This window comes from Ambystoma mexicanum, chromosome 1p, assembly GCF_040938575.1.
Source record: "Ambystoma mexicanum isolate Mex_15411 chromosome 1p, UKY_AmexF1_1, whole genome shotgun sequence".
NCBI lineage: Eukaryota > Metazoa > Chordata > Amphibia > Caudata > Ambystomatidae > Ambystoma > Ambystoma mexicanum.
This window is the reverse complement of record NC_090921.1, coordinates 823722170-823730548: the sequence shown is the minus strand read 5'-3', so window position 1 is coordinate 823730548 and position 8379 is coordinate 823722170.

Genomic DNA, 8379 nt, shown 5'->3' with positions numbered 1-8379 from the left:
AAATGCAATCAAATGTAATTCAGTTCACCCCAGCAGCTTAGACTACAGAAGTTTACAACACAGGCCCAAAATGCTTTTATATGTGCTGGCAATGAAGTGAAAAATACGCTAAAATGCTTTTAATTCCCTCTAGAGGTTCAGGGTAAGTGGTATCAAGTTAATATTAGTCCAGGCTCACTTTAGCAAGGATCTAGGAGTAACTAGCAGGTTAAACGAATTTTTGGCAACTGAAAGCAAGAAAACTGCTGTTTTCACACGTTGAGAAATTTGCAAATCGCGGCAAATTCGCGAGTGCGTTTTTCACTATTGCGGCAAAACTATAGGGAATCGGAATGCGGTTCTAGGTTCGTTGGAAAGCTGAGATTCTAAGCTTTCAGAGGAAAGCCTCTAGCACAAACGGTCACGGAGATATAAGCGATTAAATAAAGGTAGTTTTTCGGATTTGGAATGTTAAAATTCAAAGTGACAAGTGACAGCTAGCAACTAGAAAATGACAGGTGACAGCTTTGCAAATGACAGGTGACAGTTGGGAGGCAGTTCTACTTAGATTAAAATAGATTGGATTAGATTATTTTAACTAAGAGATTGGTTCTGCACAGTCTGCTAGGTACTCACAATATATTTCTGAAATAAATGGGCCTCGCCACGGATCTGGTCAGGTTTTAGACTGGACTCTGGTCTGGTCTCTGCACTTCACAGTGATCTGGGTCAGCTCTCTCTCTCTCTGGATTCTGGAGATTGATGGATTTGAAGTCTGGATCTTTCTGCACAGCTTTCTCTAGAGATTGATGTAGGTAAAGTATGGATTTTCCCAGCAGAGCGTCCCGCAGCAAATGGATTTGAAGGTCTCTATCTGTCCTGACTGTCTGCTTTTATGTGTTTTGAAAGTGGGTGTGTGTGCAGCATCACTAAGCTCTACCCCTCTCCACTTGTCATTGGCCACTTCATCCGCTTCCCCTTGATTGGGGTAATGAAATGAAGTGTCATCATGATGAGGTCTGTTTATGGTACAGAGAACCCACCCCTGTCAAATTACACACAATCTATATTTTGACCCAAAAGACATATTTGCACAGGTACACATTTGTTTAAAATTACATGCACCCTTCACATATCACAGGAGGTATACCCTGTCCAAATCTGCTCTTCCTGGGAGCTTGCATTCAGAAATGGCAACATTTGCACTTTTTAACTGGTTTCGCAATATCGGACATTACCCCAAATTTACACACATGTGCGCAAGGAGTATGGACATTAATTGATGAAGTGTCAGATTTTTAACATGCATACATTTTAAGTAATACCCTCTTAACTGCTAGCTTGCCCCCAGATCATGCCACCGGTTCTAAAAACCTCTTAAAATGTGGGCAGAAAAATCACGAGAATTATGGTATCATTTAAATAATTATGACAAGTCCGTACTATGAGTTATTCATCTTTTTCTAAAACCATATTCTGGCTACAGGGGTGTGGTTTCCCCCCAGCACAAGGTTGAATTTCTGGTTTTTCCAGTTCTGTCAAGCCAGCTTGCTCTCACAGGCAGTGCTCCTCCCCTTTCCTTCAGGAGGAAGCCACTTTTTACGGCCCCCGTAATAAAACATTTGCCTGAGTCAGGACAGGGCTTGGTTCAATTTCCTGCAGAGCCCAGGTAATTCAATCAGAGAAGTGTCATATCCCTTTTGGTGGGAGCAGCAAAAGGGCAGCTAGGCCTGGGAACACAGCTGTTGTGCAAGTCTCATCTCCTGTCAGGGGTAGCTGGTGGGCAGAATTCAGTTCCTTAAGCCAGGCCCCAGCTAATGTCACTTTTGTTCCCCAGCTTAAGTCAAGACACTTTTTTACATATGCAGCTAGGATGCTGATTCTAAGTTTAAGACTATGACATTTAAACAATCGCAACCTATGTGACACTCAAAAGTAGGTCACTCATTTCTTTTAAACATTTAGGTTTTTTGGTAGTTTAAAATCCAGTTTCAGTTAGGCTGCTGCAGACCTGCAGAGCTCAGCCAGTCTTGTTATGAACATTCAAGTCACTTCAGAATATAACTTTACATTGGATCCACCTCTCAGTAAGTCTTTCTTTGGCATGCTTTGGGTTCATCTATTCAGTTTTAAACAAAATCTGGTGGTTTTAAAACGCCGGCTTTCTGATAGTGGTGAGTACTGGTACTGCACCCCTTTTTGGGATTTAAGAAAATGAATTCCCCACAATTCTAGGTTGCTTTTGGCAGTCAGCATTGCCATTCCCAATGGTTTCAGACTACTGTGTGGGTAGTCCAATGGTGGTTTTAGGCAGTGCCCTTCTGTGCCCATAACATCGGCAAAATGGGTGGCAGCCTATTCTTCATGCACTTCCCTGGGCATTTTCTGGGAAGCTCTGGCCATCATGATGTTTTCAATGCCAGTGCTGCACAGTTTTTGAGGTAGGGCTCGGATGTATGGGTAAAAACATCCCACAACCAGTAGTTCACTGTCCACACCGGCAAACTTATGTTTCCCTGGTCCAGAAAAAACCCTTGTGTCGGAATTACCGGCATTATTTCTGGACCGGAAAACTCCTAATGAACCCCTATCTCATGTAGTATTTGCAGCATGGCCCTCATTACGGGGTTGCCAGTAAAAACCTGACATCCCGGTGCCACCAGTATATTATGGCAGGCGGCAGAACGGTAAATCCCCATTCCTTTGGAGTCCCATACGACTCCATGGAAATGGGATCACTGAAGCACCTGCGCCATTGCTAACGGTGCAGGTGCTTCAGTGAAATCACTACTGGTATGCGCTAGCCGGGAGTTCCATGCACCTACCGGCAGACTCTTAGTTTGACGGTCCGTAAAGGGTGACGGTTCGTTGCAACCGGCACCCTTATTTCCGGAAGCGCCAAACTTGTAATAAGGCCCGATGTGTTGTGGTCTGTTAGGCAGGTGGCATAATCACTTAAACAAATCCCTGTTCTGTTAAATGGTACCCACTAGTGATGAAGCACCTCCACTCCCTTAAGCTTTTTTGGGGTATTTGGAGTGTGTTAAGGGAAAAGAGTTTTGTTGGCCTGGGTTGTTTTGTGGAAAGTTGTTGTGTAAAGGAAGATTGATTTGATTGGTCGCCGAAGCAGGGCTGTTAGAGCTTTAGAAAAGGGACAGAAGCATTAAGACTTTATTTTGTCGATGGCTGTGGTTTGAGGTTGGTTACATGGCTAGAAGCGGGTCAACCTGATACATGGGCCGGGCAGGTGGGCTTGAGACTTGGATGGAATGAGGAAACAGACGGCAGGGTCAGGGGAATTGAATGGCTTTAGGAGGGCAGGAGTTAAAGGAAAGGGCCAGAATCAGATTGAAAATTGGGGAGCAAGGGGTAAGGCCATTCATTTGAAGATATTAGGAATCTGGGATGGCCATTAGCGTGTAAAACACGGGGCCACGTTACCTGTGGACAATCCTGCCTCAGGAAAAGTGGCCTTTTATAAAACATTAAGGGGCTCATTTTGTATAAAGTTGTAAGGGACCACCATCATTTGCACGTACACATGCAGTTTTCGAAATGTACACAAAGGAGTGGGAAATTAAAGGGGCCAAATAGCCTGTATTCTTCCATTTTACTCTGTTTTGTAAAACTTGTAAAACCCATCTACAAATTACACCTTGCTTTTACTGCTTGATTTACCACCCCGCCCCATGTAATGAACCCCCAAAAAGTCCATATTTGATCCACAGTCGTCCCAATGGCAGGCCAAAGTCGATACCACATGCTGCGTTCATGCACCTCACCCGTGTTAGCCCCCCTTTTTCATGAGCACCACTCTGGGGAGACTGGCCAATGCCAACCCAGTCCAGTGGTGTCTTTCTGCTCTCGCATTTGCATGTCTCCACCCCTAAGCAGGCAGATAGCCCCGAGCTCTTAGTACAGAAGCCCGGGTCACTGGACAGTGTTGGGGGTCTCTGGGTGCCCCCACGCGTGCCCGTGAGCCCCTCCACCCACAGACTCAGACCAGACACGTCTGTGTGCTTCGGGCTCCCCGGTCGCTCTGACGCGGCCGGGAACGCCCCGTTTATTTAAGACGCACGCGGCGACGTGCAACGTCACGTCGCCGCGTGCGCGTCTCCCTCACGGGGCAACGCCACACTCCTCCTTTTTCCGGGAGGAACAACAACAACAGACACTTCCAAAAATTGCACTGCACACAACATAACAATTACAAACTCAGAGCCCATGCCCCTTTAATGTCAGCCTCCCGATTCCCCTTACTCCGGAACACAGCGAATCGGCCCCAGCACATAGTCTCCGAGATAGGCAGGTCTCCCTCGCCCAGCCCTCTGGGGGTACCTCCCGCCTACCTCAGCCGCAGGAGTCCCAGCTGCTCCAGTGCCTCGTTCTGGCGAACCCACGAGTTGCCCCCGGGGGGTATCTTCATCCGGGAGGACAGTCTCATCCGGGTCAGGCGGGAGCTCAGCTCGAGAGTCCCCCAGTTTCTTAAAGAAGCTCACATTCCGAGTGACAGCCGACTTCCCGTCCGAGGCCGTTACCATCGATCCCTTTACTGCCACCACGTCCAGCGGCTCCGGTTCATATGGGAGCGAGAGTTTTCCGTGGGGATGCCGATTCCTGATCAGCACTTCGTCGCCCGGTTCCAACCGCTGCGGACGAAGACCCCGCCGTATGTTCTCTTGATGTGTCCTTGCCTGTCGCTCCGCTTCCACCCGTTGGTCATCTATTACGCCGGGTTCCTTTTCATGCACCTCCGGGAGGAGACCTCGGGGGCACCTTCGGAACAGGACTTCAGCCGGGGCCACCCCCGTTGAGGCGTGTGGGGTGGTGCGGTACACTCTCAAGAACTGGTATAGCGCCCGCTGGAGGGGCTGGCCCTGTCCCTGGGCTATCCGGAATGTTTTGTTCAATGTCCTCATCAGCCTCTCCGCGTCCCCGTTCGCACGGGGCCACAGCGGGGACACCTTCCGGTGCGCCACTCCACAGCTCTCCAGAAATTCCGAGAACCTAGCGCTCTGGAATGGGGACCCATTATCCGAGCACAGAGTCACGGGAAACCCATGGGTGGCAAAGATTTTCTCCACAGCGCCCACCACGTGCTCAAATGCCACCGACTCGACGAATTCCACCTCAGGGTATCGGGAGTATTCATCCACAATGGCCAGGAAGTGAGTGCCTACGGCCGTGGATCCGAAGTCCGCATGTACGACCTCCCACGGCCGGGTCCCTCGTGGCATTACTTCGATTTCAGGCTCCCGCTGGACTGGGGAGGCCGCCTGGCACCACACACAGGCCGCTACGAATTCGTCCACTTTTTTCTCTAGCTCGGGAAACCACACCTTCAGCCTCAGTCTCGCCTTCGTCTTGGCTGCCCCTTGGTGTCCCTGGTGTGCCAGGTTGATGACTTCCTGGATCTTGGAGCCCGGCACCACCAGGCGATCGCCCCGCAGCAGCAGGCCCGACTCTGTGAAGGACAGTTCGTCCTTTACCTTCCAGAGTTGCTCGAGGGTCACTTTAGCTTCTTGAGTGCGACCTGCCACCAATTCCAGCACGGACTTCCAGGACCCCGACCGCATCGAGCTCCTCAAGATGCGTAAACACTCGTCGTTGGCCGCAGCACTCTCCAGTTCGGGTAGCGGCATTGCGTTGGGGGTGGCACCCTCTACCACCATCCTGACGTGGTCATCGGCTTCCTCAGCACACGAGTCTTGTGCGGGTCCTCCACCGCCCACCGGGTGCCTGGACAGGTAGTCAGCCGCATTGTTGGTACCCGGCCGGTAGATCAGGGTGACGCTATACTCCAGAAGGGCCAACATCCACCTCTCGATTCTGGCTGGTGGTTTTGAAGATGATCCGGCCATGATCGGAAGCAGCGGCTTGTGGTCCGTTACCACTGTCACGGGTCTCCCCAGCACATAAAGCCGAAAATGCCGACAGCCCCACAAGACAGCCAGGGCCTCGCGTTCAATCTGCGAGTATCTCTGTTCGGTCTCGGAGAGGGCTTTGCTGGCATATGCCACTGGCCTTATCCCCCCATCTCTGCCCACTTGGGTGAGCACAGCACCGAGGCCAAACGGGCTGGCGTCCACCACAATCTCGGACTCCAGGGCGGGGTCAAAAAAAGCCACGGTATCATCTGCTGTCAGGGCGCCTTTGATGTCCTCGAACGCCGACTGTTCCAACGGGCCCCACTGCCAGGTGGTATCCTTTTTCGTCAGGGCCCTCAGAGGCTCCGACCTCGAGGCGAGATTCCTGATGAAGCGCCCACAGTATGTTACCATTCCCAGGAAGCTCCGCACATCTGACGCCGACTCAGGGGGGCGCGCGGTCCTGATGTCCTGGACCTTCCTGGGGTCCGGAGATACACCGCCCTCCTTGAAGATGAAACCAAAGAACTCAATGGTCGGGCGGAGGAACTCGCACTTGTCCTTGTGGAGAGTGAGCCCCAGCGACTGCAGCCTCTCGAGGGTCTTGGCCAGACGTTTCAGATGTTCAAGTTCCGTCCTGGCAAAGACCAGAATGTCGTCACTAATGTTTAGGACGCCCTCCAGGTCTGCGAGAGCGCCTCGGATCAAGTTCTGAAATACCTCGGCTGCTGACGACACTCCGAAACTCAGCCGCTTGTATCGGTAGAGCCCCCTGTGGGTAGTGAAGGTTGTAATATATCGGGACTCTGGGTGGAGGACAACTTGGTGGTATCCAGCTCGTAAGTCCAACTTAGAGAAGAACCGGGCCCCCTGCACTTCAGCAATGATGTCATCGATTGTCGGGGTCAGGTGTCGTTCTCTCCTGATGGCCTTGTTGGGCAGCCTCATGTCCACACAGATCCGGACGGAGTCCGGCTGTTTTGGTTTCCTCGCCACTACGATAGGGGATACCCATGGTGTGGGGCCCTCCACCTTTTCGATTATATCCAGGTTCACCAGGTTGTCTAGTTCCCTGTCCACCTGGTCCCTTAGATGAAACGGTATCCGCCTGTGTTTCAGAGCCACGGGCTGCACCGACTCGTCAATGTGGAGCCTCACGGGGTCACCCTTCATTCTCCCAATCCCTTTAAAGATGTCAGCATATTTGTCCAGCAGATCGTTGATGTCCTCTAAGTAGACTGAGTACGCGAAGCTCACTATGCCAAGAGCCTCCGCTGCCGCACAACTCAACAGGGTGTTGCTGCTCACCGGAGTCACGTAGAAGCGGGCCTTGATCTTCGACCCGTCATGCTCCACCTTGGCGACAAACGCACCGTCCAGCGGCAGGGGCTCCCGCCCACCAAATGCAAAAATGCGGGCTCTCGGCGTCGCCAGCCTCGGGGGTGGGTTGAGCGCGGCATAATGTCCTCTCGCCATTACGTTGACTGAGGCCCCCGTGTCGACCAGCACCGGGACCGGCGAGCAGTTCACCTCCACGACGCATCTCGGCTGTCTCCTGCTCCTCCCCTTGAGGACTTCCATGCTGGAGACGAAGAAGATATTCTCCTCATCCTCTTCCTCCGCTTCTTCCGCCGGCGTCTCCTCTCCCGCCTGTTCCACCTGAGCTACATTGGGCGGGCGGTTTTGGCGAGGGGTCCACAGACGGGGTTGTCCCCTCGGAATCAGTACAGGCAGGGTCGCCCTGCACACCCTCGAGAAGTGGTCGGGCACCCCACAGCGTCCGCAGATCTTTCCTATTGCCATGCACTCAGACGAGTGGGGGAGGTCATAGCCGCACTTCTGGCATGACTCCACTGGCTTACCAGCTCTGTCTCTGGGAGCCCCACCGGGCCTTCGCACCCCTCTGCCGCCTCGCCAGACAGCGCACACCTCTTCCGGCCTCGCTGCGCGGGATCCGGCCTCCATCTTGTTGGCACGGGCCTCCGCCACCTCATGGCACCGCCCGAGCTCCAGGATTCTGGGCAGGGTGAGTCCGGGCTCTCTCAGGACCTGTCGCCTCAGCTTGCCAGATGAACATGCCTGGATTAGCATGGTCCTCATCATATCCTCCGCATCCCCCCACGCACACCCTTGGGATAGGCGGCGCAGGCGGCCATAGAAGGTGTCGAGCGTTTCATCCTCCTTTTTTCTGGCCGAGAGCATGACGAACCTCTCATAGTCCACGTTGGCAAGGGGAATGAAATGCGCGAGGAGGGCGGCTTTGGCTTGGTCATAGGAGTTGTCCACCGGAGTTAACGACTCAAATATCTCCTGTACAGCTGCTCCGGCCGAATACAGCATCGTAGCCACCTTGCTGTCATTGTCCGTGACCTGGGCGGCCCGAAAGTACATGTCCAGCCGTCCAATCCATCTTCTCCATCGGGGGCCCAGGCTGGACGGAGGACCCGTAGCGTCAAACTCCGGAATGGGCTGCAAGGCCGCTTGCGCCCTGGCTTGGGCCATGGCCAGGGGTGGTGGTTGGTTCGGGGGAAGA